This window comes from Lucilia cuprina, chromosome 3, assembly GCF_022045245.1.
Source record: "Lucilia cuprina isolate Lc7/37 chromosome 3, ASM2204524v1, whole genome shotgun sequence".
In the NCBI taxonomy this organism is placed as follows: domain Eukaryota; kingdom Metazoa; phylum Arthropoda; class Insecta; order Diptera; family Calliphoridae; genus Lucilia; species Lucilia cuprina.
Genome location: NC_060951.1, coordinates 53,085,938 through 53,103,663, shown reverse-complemented (window position 1 = coordinate 53,103,663; position 17,726 = coordinate 53,085,938).

The following is a 17,726-nucleotide window of genomic DNA, read 5'->3' as shown; positions in this document are numbered from 1 at the left end:
CCATTGTCCTCTAGGCCAGGAAAAAAGACAGAGAGTAAAAAAATAGTTCTCTGGCTGGTTCTGTATGTTTTTTTATACATGCGTGAGTATACGTACGAGTGAAAGAAAGAGAAAAGGCAAACTTACATATATAAGCTCATACTAGAATAACAATATTAAATTTGACTTACCATTTACGTATAGTAATTTTTTCCAATTACCTGAAAATATAAAGAATTAAATTTTATTAAGAAAGTAAAAAAGTATGGGCTAGAAAGGTCGACAACATGATATACTTTTTTCATTATATTCATTTTCTAAAAGAGTTTTCAGGATCAAATTATTCGGGAAAATTGCAATTTCTTCCATCAAGGTAACATAGGGCATATTACCCCCATGACCCTACCTAGGCGTTATTGCATTCCCGGAGAAAAAAGGTGCTACCACTCTGGTTTCTAGTCTGGTGGTACTATAAACAGGCAATGATCTAATGTATCATCGGTCTTTCCCTAAAATAATTTGACATGGGGTTAAAACACAAAACTATATAATAGGGAAGCAGCAATTCGTAGGGCATAGTTTCGGACATTGCCTTGTCCCGGTTATTGGAAAGTTGCCTTCGGGGTGCATGTGATGGCTATGATTTAAGCCCAAATTTGTGGAATGATAATGCCATTTAAAATAATTATATACGGTAAAGTCTTTAATTAGGGATGAATTGGATGCTGTTACCGAGACAGCAGATACTCCATAGAGGAGTGAACATGTATGTAGGGTATACAGAATTTACCGATCCGTATATATAGAATGCTTGTATCGGATATTTTTCTTTATGAGTGTGTCGAATGAATAAGAGGTGCTGTATTGGATAAAGGTATCATTTGCAAGTAGTACAATTGCATTTTCTGGTACGTTGAGGGTTTATTCTGTTCACAGCAGATTTATCACAATGTGTTATACGTCCGAGCTGCTGCCAACTCAACAGGTGAAATCCCTTCTGACTTGTAAATAGAAGTGATGTTTTGCAAATCGCATGTTAATTAATAGGGTTACAATGGTCAGAGATTAAATAGCTGGAGTTCTTGAGCAAAATGCTTATATACAGAACCATTTACATTGCCACCAATTACAAAAGAGCGGTGGTGTGTCATCGAGGCAGCCTAAACAGTGTTTGAAACAGTACCACAGTGAAATAAGGCCAACACGACAATTATTCTCGTAAAGCATTTAGACGTATTATCCACAAACACATATGCACAAAATTTACATGCACACACACGGACAGACTGAGGTACAGACAGACGCACATAACTAAATTGATTTAGAAACTATTTCTGGGCTCCATATTATAAAGTTTTTGCTTAAAATTAATATTTTTAGTGACACATCAAGTTTTTTGAAAAACTCAATTTGAGAGTAAAATATTAAAAATTTAATGAAACATTAAATTTTAAATAAAAATAATGTTTTTAGTGTGGAATTAAATTTGAAAAATAAAGTTTTTACTAAAAAAATTTAATTTTAGTGGAAAATCCAATGATTACTAAAGAATCGATTTATTTGTAAAAAACCTTTTTTGTATGAAAAATTGGTAATAAAATAATTTTTAAATAAATATTGTTAATTCGTAATTCTTTAGATCCTTATAAATTTTAAATCTCTAAAGTAGTTCCTTTAACAATTAAAAAGAAAAAATAACTTATTATGTCTAAATTATGAACTAAGAACAATTATATTACTTTTTGCTTCCTGTTTAACTATTATAGTTTAGACTACAAACTGTGTTTTTGGTGGACAAAATTTTACAGCAAAAATTGCGCCAAATTGAAATCTTTCAGTTATCTTATACCAACAGTCTGGTAAACAAATATTTTCTCTGCAATATAAAAAACATAAGTAAAATATAAATAATTAAATCTTACTATTTAATGCTATATGCAAATATTTTTAATAATATTTTTAAAAAACAAAAGATTTATTTATTATAGGATTTAGATAAGTAAATGTTTGGGTCTCTTATCACTAGTTAACCTTGATCTGCACAATTAGGAAATGAACAGTAGCAGTACAAGACAATTAATTGGTGTGTAATATTCACTTATAATAGTTAGTTATCAAAGAAATATTAAGTCAAAATATTATAAAAATTGTATAACTAAATTTAGCACTACATATACGGTTTAATGTGGGGTATTTTAGGTTTTTTTCTATTAACCTTTCCAGTTGTTTGGGTAATTTTAATTTTATTTTAAATAACAGAAGCACGTGTCATGCTAAAAAACACTACATACATATTTATAATTTTTTATTATCTTATTTCCATTTGAAATTCCATAACTCCCACCGCAATATGTTTTTTTTTGTAACAAAAACAATATATTCTTTATAGAATCTATGCACCAACAACTAACCACCACATTATTTAATGTTGTAATTTCCGTTGAATTTCACCAGAAATTCATATTACTCATACGTCTAGTCGCCCTAGTATGAGCAGACATTACCGTCTACATTGTAAATACCAGAGTATGAGTGTTTTTTTGATTGTTTTTACATTCTCCCTCCGCTTTAAGAACTAGCGGTTACGCATTATTTTCTCAATTTTATTCTACTCAATAAATTAAAACTCTTCGGTTGAGATTTTTAAAATGTTCTCTTTTTAATTCAAAGCTCCCACTAGATATGAGTGAAAAAGAAACACATACATATGTTAAGGAAAAAATTCATTCATAATTTTCAAATACTTAAGACACACAATATATTTTAAAAGTAAATCAATTAAAAAGCAAATTGTTTATTGTTGTTGTTTTGGTTTCATTTAGAATTTATCTACTTTTTGTATTTCTTATATTATTTAAATGTAGGCCAATATATGTATGTATGTTGATTTAATATATTAAAAAAATATTTTAAATATTAAGAGCATTGAAAGAGAATTAAATAGTATAGAGTTGGTTGTATACAGGGTTGGCAAAATTGGTGCAATTGTATTTTTTTTTTTTTGACAAGTCGATCTTCAAAAGTACAATGGTACATCAATGGTGCAAATTTTAAAATTTAAAATTTTACTTTTTAAGATTTTTTTCCGATAGCATATCTATTTGTTAGTCGTTGGACTAGTACATGGACTGTTATATAGACAATATAATAAACTAATCTAATATGTAATCTTACTGTCTGTTGACTAGTTTAAGAACCAGTGGAGGGTTTACAGTTACGTCACAAGCAAAAAACTATTTTTTCGCTCTTTCTTCACACCAAAATATTTCAAAATTAAACAAAATCTACTTTAGATGTTTTATAGAACCAGTTTATGGAGTAAATGGTCTTATTTATTGACTAGTCCAATCACTAATCTATTCTATTAAATAGCCTATTGCCTAGTCTATGGACAAGTATATTGTATAATGAACTTGCTTATTGATTAGTTTACTAACTAAAGAAGTCTGCTTAGATATAATTTGTTATGCTTTAAGGTTTGTATAATTTGATAATTCCATTTTCCATCTCTGGTTATATATATATGAGTCACATTTAGAGAAATTTGTATCTGAAATATTTTGTTAACCATATTATTAACAAACAATAAAAGATTTCTTTATTATCTATAAGTAGAAGACGAATTTTGTTTATACTTCATAACATCAAAACAAATTCAGAACATTGATCGTTATTTTTTTCCAAAAAAAGTTTTATACAGGTAATTTTTCGAAAATATTGCATTTTACAATAAAATGGATTATCATAAAAAATTTAATTTTTGCTTTTTACACAAAAAAAAAAAAAAATTCAGAATTTAAAAAAATATTTATTTTTTAGTAATTCGAATTTTCACTTTACTTTAGATTTTTAACTTATTTATAAATTTATTTTTCTGTTATAAATACTATTTTGATCAAATAAAAAGTTTTACAAATTTTTAAGTTTTGTTACTAAATATTGGGTTTATTTTTCCCCCTTCAAATTAGTTTTTTCACTAAAAATTCGATTTTACTAATAATTATATTTATAACTCTAAATTTAATTTTTTATTAAATATAAAATTTATCACTGAAATTTGGTCTTTACTAAAAACTTGAATAACTAATTATACCATCGCTACCATTGTAGAGTATATAAAACAATAAATAAATAAAGTGTTTGTTGGTAATTTAAAGATAATTTCGCCAGCGAAACAAAATAAATAAACACAAAAATACCTGTAATAGTTTTATATTGAGTCAGGTTAGGCTTTGCCAATTTGGACTTTGATCTCAAATCAGATTGTTTATAAATATTTCATCATATTAGTAAAATGGAAGGTTTTAAAATAAAATCAAAATCAATAGGAATATTTTCTATTATTGATTATTTAATTACTTTATTTGTCACTAATCTTAAAAATCTAATTAATATTTTTAATTATAAAACTTAATAATTTATAGTTGAGAGTCATTTTAATAAAAAATTAATCATCTACCAAATTATTTATTATCGTAACTTTTAGATTTTTGACGTACTTTACGTACGTTTTGTAACTGCTGTGTTGTGTTTTCCATCTGTTTATCTTTATATATAATAACTTCTGATCAGTGATCACTTAATTTAAGCATGATCATGTGAATGTGTTAAGCTTATTTTATAGTTAGTTAAAAAAATTAAAAAGCATTTAGGTGGAAGAACTCATTAATTAATAGTTAAAAATAAATAAATCTTTATATAATTTTTAAATTTGACTAATGAAAAATTTGATAAACCCATCTTAAATTATATCAATGTCTGTCCGTCTACTGTTGGTGACATGGACAACATTTTTTTATTAAAGCAAAAATGTCTATTACTTCAGCTAGTTCCCATACAACAGGGAGGTCCTGTATATAGGACTTTGGATATGATAATTATGTACATTTCGAACACTTTTTCCTTTTCAATAGTAGATTGTTGGGTAGAATAGTGATGAATGCACAGTATTTTATGCAAATGACACCATTGACTTTCCTTTACTTTTCCGAGTATATTAAGCGTATACTAAGTCCAGACTTTGACGTCTGTGAGTTAAAACTATCCAGCAAAAAATTGGCGATGATTTGCTATTGTAATCACTTCTTATGAACTTATTTTTCAATGACTACTACATAACGTTCTAATTAAAAGAAGTACTTTTATATCTTCTTATTTATAAGGTGTTATATAATTACTCTCTAATTCATTAGTCAACGTCTGACAGAAGATACAGAAGCAGTATATGTTTACACGATTTACATTAACCGATTTTTTGTAAGCGATTTGCCTCCAATTGTATGAGCATATTAAAATAGTAAATGAAAATACCAAATTTAAAATTTTAACCCTTTCACACACAAAACTAAACCGGTGGATTTTTTATGGGACGGGAACCCTGCAGTTCATTGTGACCCAGTTAATTAATTAGGTTTGATATTGTAATAATGTTCTCGATTTTGATTATAAGTGGTCAATAAACATGCATTAGATGGATAAAAAATTACTCTTTTATGAACAATATAGAAGAAAGCGAAGTATATAAAATGATCAATATAACATAGGGTTTCTAAAATGGCTATGCATATCCGTGTGATAGTAGTAGGTAGAAACTTGAAAAACATACTGTCTAAAATTAACACTTTTTATTTTAAAATTCAATATATAAATATGTATGTTCTTAGTTATGTTAACATTTCCTATACCTACAATAAATGCAATTATTTTAATAACGCCATAAATTCTCATATGATAATTTAGCATATGAGATGCCTTCTTTTATTTAGTTATACTTTTCGTTAAATTTTTGTAGTCTTTTCGAAAATCGAAGGGAGAGGAAAACTTAACAGTAAAGTATGGCCAATCATGAGCCATTATCCCAGGGTAGCAACAACATAAAACATGAACATCAAAGTGTAAATTTGTTAACGCTTGTGGTAAGAAAATATTTGCCCATTATGTGGATAATTTCACTTGTAAACTCCCATTAAGTTGCACAGAGAAGCACAACAGGCGCGCATTAAAACGTGTGATGATTATTTGGCAACGCCCCTGCCGACATAACGAAGCGCCAACGTACACCATCAGCAACATCTTCAACATCCTCTATGTATGCTGCATGAATATTTGTATCACACTACTAAAAATAATAAAAGCAAAAAAATAAAATAAAACTTGTAGACAACGAATTCCCTGGTTTTATAATGATGCATGATGGTGTTTATGATGATGGCTATAGCAACGAGAGATGGTGTTGAACGTAATGCTCAAGAGTATGAAGTTGATAATGATGATTTTGATGGTGATGTTGATACAAAAGGTATTATGTATATTTTAATGAAGGGAAAAGAGCCATAAGCTATCTGAAAAACAAGCCAACATTACTTTAAGAAGCAGGAAAAAGAAACAAGACAAATAAGAGGGGAAGGAAAGAAAATTAAAATCACAGTAAATATTCTAAACATTACAAACCAAAATGAACAAAATCAAGCCGCCATACATAAGTAACCAAGAAAATGCATATTGTTCTGCTTCACTTCAACCAATTCTTTTATTGACTTCGTGGTTGTTTTTATGAATGTATGTTGGTTGCAATAACAGCCAGTGGCATTAAAGTCCGGCATCAATATATTATAATAAAAAGTATAAAGAGAAAAAATTGGTCAATAGTGGCAGTGGCATTCTCATCTTCAGCTAATCAATCCAAAAAGTTAACTTGTATCGGCACTAAAATCAGTAAGACCCTCTAAAAAAAAAAACAAAACAAAAATCAACTCGTTATCCCTACTCGCAAAACGCAATATTGTTAAAAATACATTCACACAGTTTAGGCAACGAAATCAAATCCTTGTTTGGCGGTCAACTTCAAAATGTAAATTTCTTATACACAAACATACATACACACTCATCATTCCTACAATATGAATGCAAAATTACAGACAACAACACTACGCAATACCGACATCGATGCCAACACCATTACCAATACTGACATTAGCAACTACGGTAATCCTATGTTAAAAAAACAACAACAACAAGAAAGAACCCTTTTCACATTTAACCAAAGGGCGTTCGCACATTGTGTTTTGGTTTTAGTTGCAGCTATATTTTCATCGACAATTGAATGCTTCAACCCATAAAGTAGGAGGTTTGATGATATACCTCGATCATTATATGAAGCAATAATACCGACTTTTAATATCAATGTTGTTCTTGATTTTCTTTACCTCTACTCACTGTTTATTTTTTTTTTCTTTTTTTGTTTTGATTATTAGCTCTTTTTATTTTTTCTTCGCGCAACAATTGCAGGACTTTCAGAAATCTTCATTAATAGTGAGTGCCTTTACCAGTTGATGTGTGTAACACCAACAACAACAGTTAGGTTAGTGGTTAAAATGATTTTATGGTAAGAGAAGGTATCCAGACACTATGCCGTTATTCGGATGTAAAGTCATTGAAAATAGAGAATGATTCATAAAGGCCTCCGAACTGTAGACCAACTTATCTTCGTCATGATAAGACAATAAGCGTATGAACTAAGCTTCAGAAAATTTAAGCCTTTAATGAACTTAAGTAAAATTTCACTTGCGGCACCCATTTTAAGCCTACACATACAAAGAGTTTGTTATGCTCTTAACAAAAATACTGGATATTAAGAAATATTTAGGATTATTTACTAGATATTTTATTTGGGATCCATATTAAAAAGCGTCTACCATGCTATCGCAAGTTTATTCGACACTAGAAAGCAATATCTTGAACTGGAATGGCACATCGTAAGAAACGATGAATATTTCATAATACCTACGTTTTTATGTACCAGACTAATGTTTCTTAAGTGGGGACTCGCGTATTCTACAAATATGCCAGAAGTATTCGAGTAAATCAGTGGTCAAATTGACCGATTCTTGCAATTTAAAAACAAATCATATAGAATTAAAGTAATTTAATGCGGCATTCAAAAAACAACAAAGATGGCTTACTTTTTAGATGTTTGTTTGAAACACTATTCAAAAATCCCAATGATAAAACCTCTCTCTCAAGACATTCTCAAAGAACAATACAACAAATCTTGTATTGACCATATCAACAGGACAATCAGACGAATGATGCTCAGTATTATACCATCGAAAATGTTCTTCGCTTTAGAAGAATACCGGAGAAACGGAATCGATGGCCCCTATGTATATCTAAATGCATTAAGTTGTATATATTCAACATCTGTGTGAAATCAGGCAAAAACTATAAAAAAACGAGCTAATTTTATTACAAACCGGATAAACACCAGTTCAAAATGAAAAAAATTACATAAAATTGGGCTCTTCGAAGAATGTTGCTTGGCGGCGTTTTTAAGGTTTCATGAAATTTATATATATAGGATATTAAATGATCTTGATACTCTTTCTCATTCAGCACTCCAGCAATTACTTCTCATAAAAAATCAAAAATGTGAGGTGCTTAGGCTTTTAAGATTGAAACCAATTTTTATACACAACATAAAAAATATGGGTGTATATTGATTTTTAATATAACGACGAAGTTCAATATAAGTAAAACCTGTCTAATTTTATGAGAATCGGTCCATTATTGACCCTATATGGTTCCCTTCAGAAAATGTCATTAATGCTTACTGTTAGCTTAAAAATTCGAGTATAGCAATGAAATTTACACAAGTAAGCTCTTCGGAGCCAAAAACTCTCTTACAAATTTAGTGAGAATCGGTTCAAAATTAACCTTATATCATATGATGTTCTCACCTAACCCTATTCTAAATATCAACCTGATGTTTATAGGGTAGCATTCCTTTTGCGACATACGATTTAATGGTGGCTATATAAAATTCGTCAAACCTGAAAATACTTGTTTCTTGTAAAAAACTTTTTTTGGGATACCTTCCTTTATCTTTTCCCACTTTTAAAACTAACGTATTTATACCACCTCTTCACTTTCATTCATGGTGAATGTGTTAAAGTTAAACTCTTAACTGGCTGTTGATAGAAGAGTGTTGGTGGCTTATTACTCTTGTTATTAACGTATTTATAACCGGTAAATTTTCACAATAAAACTACACACGATTAAACATGACCACTGGCCATAGTTATCCTGCAGTTCCCACAGATATCAAATTCATAGCAAAAACTTGATTCTCACACAGTAAAAAAACAAAGAAAATCACCCAGAAAAGTAACCAAAGTCTAGTATGAAATAATGTCTGTTGACGTGGAAACAGTTTTCGTATGGAGTCAGACTAGGTTTGCACAAATCATTAAGCGCCATCATAAAAAGTTTCAAATTTCACATAATAAAAAAATATGTATGTAAATATGTTGACACGGCAGTTAGAAATGAAAATATAAAATTTTTTATAAAAGTAAGGGGAAATGCAGAACATATGTTGAAAAGTGCTAAAGTCAAATATTTTCCCAAAGAAGGTATAAAAACTGTTATGTGTAAGCGAATATTTTGATTCTTTAAAAAAATGATTTAGTTTTAGTAGCTGAACATAAAAAATTTACATTTTTTATTAGCTTTTAAAGTCATAAATAATTTGCTAATATTATTATTGTTAACATTTTAAGTATATACATATTTCATTTCGGTTTTTAGCTAAAAAAAAAACATCAATACGGACCGCATTTATGTGTCTTTTTTTGTTAAAATATTCATTTCATAATTTAACCAAAAATATCTTTAAACCTCAATATATTAAAATGCAAAATGACCATAAAATGATGAGATATTTTTGACTTTGTTGGAACCCGCGCTAAGTTATTTAAAACAGAGTAAATGTTTTTTTTTAATTTTTTTCAATTTTGTTGAAAAATTTCGCATCTGTTTTATTGCTTATAAAAATATAATATTTATGATTTTGATGTTTTTAAATTAAACGATAAATGTCTAGGGTTCCGAATTCAGTTCTGTTTGCTCATTTGATTTATATGGTAAATCTTAAATAAAAAATAAAATTATGAAGCTTATAAATGTTTTAAATACCTATTTAAAATTAGATTTGCTTGCAAGTTTTTATGATATAAATAAAATTAAATTATGCACAGTGGGTTGGTTTCTGAAAATTATAACATTATTATGTTTTTAAGAGAATTTACCTTTTATATACAATTTCCTATTGTAGGAGTACATCCCTTTTTATAACTGTAAATTTTAATTTCATATTCATTGATTTTAAAATAATAGATTGTCAATTATTATATTCAAGAATTTTCATAAAAATATAATATACGCACTTGAAAACATTAAATAATAACACTGTAAAGAGAAAAACATACAGGTATTGGAAATTTTTCTACTGAAAATCTTACTCTTGTGTAGAGAAATTTTCACCAAATAAAATTTTTCTAAAGTGTATAGATTTTATTTAAATTTCTATATAGTGTGAAACGGTTTCCTAAAATAACACTCTATGGTGTAGTTAGTTTCTCCATAGAAAATTATTCTATAATGTAGAGTGTATTTCAATATAAAATCACTCTATAGAGAAGCTTTTCTTTCTACTGTATATAGTGTGGAGAGGTTTTCTAAATATAATATATTTATAGTTCAAAGTTTAGTTTTTTGTAGAAAATCTTTCTATGTTGTAAAGAATTTGTCTATGGAAAGTCTCTATATAATGTTGATTTTTGTACAGAAAAGCTCCCTATAGTGTAGAGTTTTTCGTTTAAATCCATAAGCCAAATCCATAATCTAGAGCAGTATTCTATAGAAATCACTCTTCAGTGTAGAGTTTATCTATAAAAAAGCTTTGTAAGATTTTCTATAGAAAATTTCTCTGTATGCAATATTTTGTTTATAGAAAATCTCTCAATTTTTATAAAATAATCTTTCTTTTGAAAAGATTTATTATATGATCTCTTTATTGTTTAGTAAATATATATAAATAAAGTAGATGTAGTAAGAAAACCAGTCCATAGGATAGAAGCCATACTGAAAATAATCCATGCCTAATATTCACGAAAAATGTTGTACATTGTACGAAATGCTTCGCGGTTTCGCACCACGAAATTCCTTCGTATTGTACGAAATATTTTAGTAAAAAATTAGGCAGCTAATTTACTGTAAATTTAAAATTACGTTTAATTTATCTCACTTAAAATTACAAAAATAACAAAAAATAATCGTAACAAAATAATTTTTTTGTGAAATCGAAAATAATTGTTGTATATTACTAAATAATTTTGTTACGAAAAAAATCGTTACTTTCATTAAATTTTACATGTCTTAACAAAATTATTTTTGTAAAAGAAAACAATGTTTGTTAATATATACGAAAAAAAATATAAAAAATATATATAATGATAAAACAATATTTCGTATTATACACGAAATTTTCGTATACATTACGAAAAAAGTAGTTACAAAATTTTTTTTCATAAAGTTAAGCATGGATTATTTTCAGTACATATCTATAGACAATGTCTCTCGAATGTACAGTTTTTTTATTTATTTATTTTAACGAAAGTCGTGTTTCTTTGAAAATGTTTAAAAATTCTATACAAAATTGAGCCATGATATACAGAAAATTTTGCAAATTATTAAAAAAGTTGATATATTGTACATAAATATTTGCACAATAAATCTAAACATATGCATTTAAGAAATATATAAACTTTTTCTTTAAACAATAGTTTTATAACAAAAAAAAAAAAAAAACATTTCATTGAATGACATTTAAAAAACCATCACAATGGCCTTCAATCTTAACACAACTAAACTGGGAAAAAATACGTCTGCTAAAAATTAAGAGCGGTATTTAAGAATGAAACCCCAAAGCCAAGACCACACATCTGAAGTTTGTGATGAACCAAATGAATGGAATTACTAATTGGACCACACAGTAAAATACATAATTATCAGCGTAAAAAAATAAAGTGATGTGATGTATTTATGTATGTGTTTGTGTGCACAGTTAAGCTCATCCTCATTTCATAGTTAAACGTTCTGTGAGAACAATTATTAAAAACCTGGCATTTATTTTGAATGATTATTCCTTTTTATAATACAATATTTTTTTTTACTTTAATTTTTCTGTTCTTTATCTTCATTATTTTGTCATATTGAAGTGTACAATTACACAAAAGAAAAGAATTCAAAAAAAAAAAAACTCAAGCACTCTTGTCGTAACGTAAAGTAAAAATATCTACAAAAGTGACCATCAAATAAGGCATGCAAGTACATGTTGTTTCCTTCAGATTCCATTCAACACTTTAAAATTAAACAACAGGTACATAAAATAAAATCGTACTACATTACAATGTAGAAAAAAATTGAAAACTCAACATTCCTTTACAATAATCATATCAAAAATATGTTGTACTACACATGTATGAGCAGGACTTTAAACCTGGTCTCAGTAGTCAGACCTCCCGCACCTGAATGTGTATCTGTATACTCGTGGTACAGACAATAAATATTTGTGGCTTGTTAAAGAAAAAAGTGAAGCAAAATACAACGTTTATGATTGTATATAACGAATGAATAAAAAACATGCCAATTCATATTTCTCTACCTTTATTTGAAATGATCATGATCCAGTCTCATATACTCTTCATATTTTAGTTTTCTACTTTTTTTTGGTTATTTTTAAAATCTGACAGTTGATGAGACAATAAAAAGCAATATGACAATCATCATTATTATATAAAATACTGTTTTCGTTGATGTTGTCCAACAAAATATTGAAAAAAAACTGAATTCCATATTGATATCGATATCTATGTTGCTTTTGTTCGTCAATTTAGGTAGGGAATTACAAAACAAAAAAAAAAAAAAAAAAAAAAAAAACAAAAAAAAAGAACTGATCAAGTCAATGTGTTTAAAATCGCAGACCATAAAATTTATTATGATGACATATTACCGAAATATCAATAAATATTTTTGACATCTTCATTTAGTATTTTAAAGATTGAAATGAGATTAAAGTTTGACGAAATAAAAATTATGTATTCGAACGTTGATCTTTGATTTTGTTGGTCTAAACAATTTGAAGAAAGTCTATGGTATGAGAAATCTAATGAATTGATCTATAGTGTTATGTGTCAAAAATAAAGAGATTTTAAAGATCTTATTTAAGACAATAGTTTAATAGAGATCCGTAGGGTTAAACTTAAGTTCAAAAATGTATTGACAATCACATATTTAAAGTTTTGGAAAGTGGTTCCATGATTGCGCGAAAATAAAGATCGATTCCTACTAAGTTTAAGAATAATGATATCAGCTCAACAAAATAGGATAAATATTTTATAATAAAAGTTCGAGTGCTGTAATCGGCTGTACAAAATCGTATATACTCTTTACCGTCGTAATTTTTATCTAATATTTGTCCAATTCCCAATCGATGTCGTATCGTTTCACAAAAAAATTTACCTTAACCCATTAATGCCACAGGATATATATATATATATAATATATATATATATTATATATATATATATATATATATATATATATATATTATATATATATATATATATATATATATATATATATAATATATATATATATTATACATGCGCAAATTAATTCCAATTAGAGCTTAAAATACAGAGAATTAAAAAACGCTTTTTTTGACGGATAACTTAACCTATTCTTATTAAGTAGGAATCAAATTTAAGTAATTGTTGCATTAGAATGTTAATAACTTTCATGAAAACTTATTAAGAAGTAATCAATGTTTACTATTCTGTTGTTTATAATCATATACCATGCATGTCCTTACGGAGACTTATGCAACAGTGGTCAGTTCTGAGTAGTTTTTGTCCCCCTCTACATATGATATAAATAATGAACAACTTGCTTACTATTTTATGAAATCTGCTCCAAAAAAGTTGTTTATAAGAAAAATAGGTTTTAAACCTATATACAATATATTTGTTATATAAATCGTAGATATTTTAATTTTTTTAAGGATTTCTATGAAGGATATGCCATTTGAATATTGTGACCATTTTCTTGGTTTATAAAGGGAATTGCAAAAATTATGGCGCTAAGGACCTTGATAAATATATGCAAAATATGATGTGTTAGTCAATATATCTGTTTCTACAAGAAAATATACAAATTTAATTAAAATCATGAATTGATACTATAATTCACGAATTAGAATTTTAGACATTTAAATTATTTTTAATTTTACATAAAAATGGCAAGATAGAATAATTGTCTATCTTGCCATATCTTACGTAGACAGCCGTGGGCATTAATGGGTTAAATATCAGCGCTAGAACCTTACACAACTTAGTGTAAGGATTTAGTTTTACATAAACGCTATTTAAACATTTATAGGTCAATTATGATTATAACAATTATTTTTTGTTAAATATAATCAATAAAGTTCTGTGTCCCCTTTATATACCTTAAAATTTTATCTGAATTATTTTGTTGAATTTTGGTAAGCAAAAATCCAAATCACAGTTACGTCGATATTTGGGAAAAAATAAATATTTTCCATAATTTTTTTTTTAAATACTTTAATTTTAAAAATCCCCATTAATTAAAACACAAGATCTAAAAGGGACGAAAAGTAACTAAACATTGTCCCATTGGCGCCTTAAGAACATCTTTAAATATGCATAAATAAAATGGTTGATTAAAAGCAAAAGCCATAATTTTACTAACAAATCCTTTAAAGGTGTGTAGCATACAAAAAATTGTATAACCTGAAACAAAATCTTAATGAAACGAACACACACACACTCTCATTGAATCTTCTCAGACGGTGTGGTCGTTTATACATATGTTTACTTATATTTTTTTTGTATTAATTCTGAATTAATGAAAAATGTAGTCATAATTTAAATTTTAATCTGATCTTATGAAAAACCAAAAATAAAAATGTTACATGTTTTATTTTGTCATTAAAGAGATAAACGGCCCAAGAATACAACAGTTTAACAAACACCACATCACAAGTTCATATAAAATATAACTCAGACATTTGGAAATAATCATTAAAATTAAAAATGTAATAATTTAATTGAGACTCATTAATATTAACACAAACAGTGTTTGCCGGATCATACTTTAAATATTCATTGGTCACTTTACATTTATACAGTCACAAGTGTCAATTTTATTATGTTCGTATGTACGTCCGTCTGTCTCTTTTGGCTTGTAGTCTGGGACGCCAACCACATGTATAAATAACAACACCCATAAAATATCACCTTCTCTCAACATTCCAACATTAATTATAATTCGATTTTGGGTTTTTGTATGAACACTTTTGAGCCAATGAACCAGCCAGTCAGCCAGCCAAACTACACAACAACAACCAACAAATGTGTCTTTTGTGATTTTCAAACAGTTTTGTTTTTATGCGAACAAAGAATATTTTACCTTAAATCTTGTTTTTTTCATCATATACATATGTACATATTTTGATGCTGCAATAAGGATTATTTTATTATATGGACAAGATCAATATCATCAAGAGATCAATAATTCTTTTTTATTTCATTTCATTAGTGTGTGTGTGTGTGTGTGTGTGTGCAAGATCAAGATCAAGCATCTGTAAATCATTTGAATTTAATTATATTTTATTTGATTTTTTTCTTTGCTCTTTTTATACCGCACAAACACTCATTTCAAATAGTTTTACGTTCTTTAGCTGTTGGCGGCACAAGATTAGTAGAGAGGATTAATGTCAACTCATTCATCAATACAATAAGTATTTAAGGTTTATGTGCATGCAACAACAGCAGCAGCAACAGTCATCTCATAAGAACGAAATCATTTGATAATCATTTAAATGAAAAATATTACACTTTTTCTTTTTAATCGGTTTACAAAATCTTCAATATCATCATCAAAGTTTATTGTATTTGAATTTTTATGGTTTTACATCTGTTCGATGTTTGATTTAAATTGTATTTCATTTGTTTCTCCTTTTATTTGAAATCAATTATGTGGCACCGACAAATTTATGTTTCTCAATCATTTCATCAGTATTACACTTATGAGGAGGGTGTTTCCAAATGAAAATTGTGTCCCCATAGGCATTTGCGGGACATGTCTGTATTAGTTTTTTATATCATAGGATGACCTCTTCCAGAATTTATAATAACTATATGATATCCCTACACTTACTAAGGTGGTCAGTTATGGGCCGATTTACTAAAAACGTATTATTCTGGAATTCTATTCACCCAAATCTCTATTTGTAAGCGTTAAGTGATTGACCACAAACATATTTTCTGAAAGTGGGTTTATGTTATATCGATCCTAGTAAAATTTGTGATGATAATAATTATTAAACATTTTTATGCTGAATTTCAAGAAAATATAAATTACACAGGCCAACGAAGTTTATGAACACTTTTGAAATGAATTCAAAAGATTTTGATATGTATTTCTGTCTATTTACGTTTAAGAGTTAACTTCGTTTTTTGCTGTCATGTCATTATAATTAAGATTCATTTAAATCGGTTTAAAACAAAAAGGTTTCAAAAAAGTATTAATCGTTGGCCATTCCCGTGGCCGGGATGACCAACTTTGTAGTAGATTAACTGGTCTGTCATAGACATTGACATTATCCAAGATGACTAATATATGTATATAGGAGATAAAAAATGTACACCATTTAAATTATGTAGGCCCTCTATATATTAGATATACTATATATAGTTTTATTTTTTGCCTACAATATGGCACCTTACATTTTAAAGAAAATTTTTAATTGGAATCTTTTCGTATGTGTCATTTTAAATTTGAAATTTCACACGTGGCTTAATGTCTTAATAAATTAATTCCATTATATTGATTTCGTGTGTCGTACAATCAAAATTTAAAATTGTTCATATAGTAATATAAAATAAAAATATTCTTGTTCCTGGTGGTGATGTTGTTCTTACTGTCGTTATATGAAGTGTTAATTTGCTGATATGGCGCCAAAAAGTATTAAGTTTTCTTTCGTGTTTAAAGATTTAATGAAATTCAAAGCCACCCATAGCCGAATATATGCTTTAGCATTTTTTTTCATTTAATTCATTTTTGCCTTTTTCCTCTTTATTAAAGTTTCAATATGCAACGCCATTTTTAAGGCTAATCAAGCCATATTTGCTTAAAATCTACACGTTTTCATATGCAAAATGTGCGCAGAGTGGAAATACGAAAAAAAAACTAAAATATTTTGAAAAAAAACTTCCCACAATTTTTAAGTTAAACTTCAGTGAGGTCTTTACAAACGGCCATATTTATAAAAGAGTTACTCGTTTGCAATGATACCAATTTAAGGCTTCTTTCTTAAAGGTTTTTATTTTTTATATTTTTGGCACCACCATCATCATCATCACTTTTGGTAGATACCACACCAGGAATAAAAAACAAAACAAAAAAATATCCTTGTGCACATTCTTATTTTTTGTTGTACATGGATTTTTTTCATAGTCATCTTCATTGTCATACTACTCATCCCCATCACCAATGTCTTAGTCTACTACGTCTACATCTTCGTCATCGTCATCGTTGTCGTTGTCGTTTTCATTTTCTTCTTTGTCTTTGTGTTTTTTGTATTCATATATAAAATTTGTGGAGATGGTATACTCAAGATTAACAACATTCATCCAAAAACCCAAAACCATCTTTGGCTCAGCCCAAAATAAAATATTTTTATTTTTATAAAAAGTCTTTGAACACATTCATAAGTCTGTTCTTTTTTGGTAAGGATTTGGTGTTTACTTTTTCTTTTTTTGAAAGGTTTTTGTCGGCTTGTTGTCTTCTTTTAACGTTCTTTTTTTGCGTATGAATGAGTTATT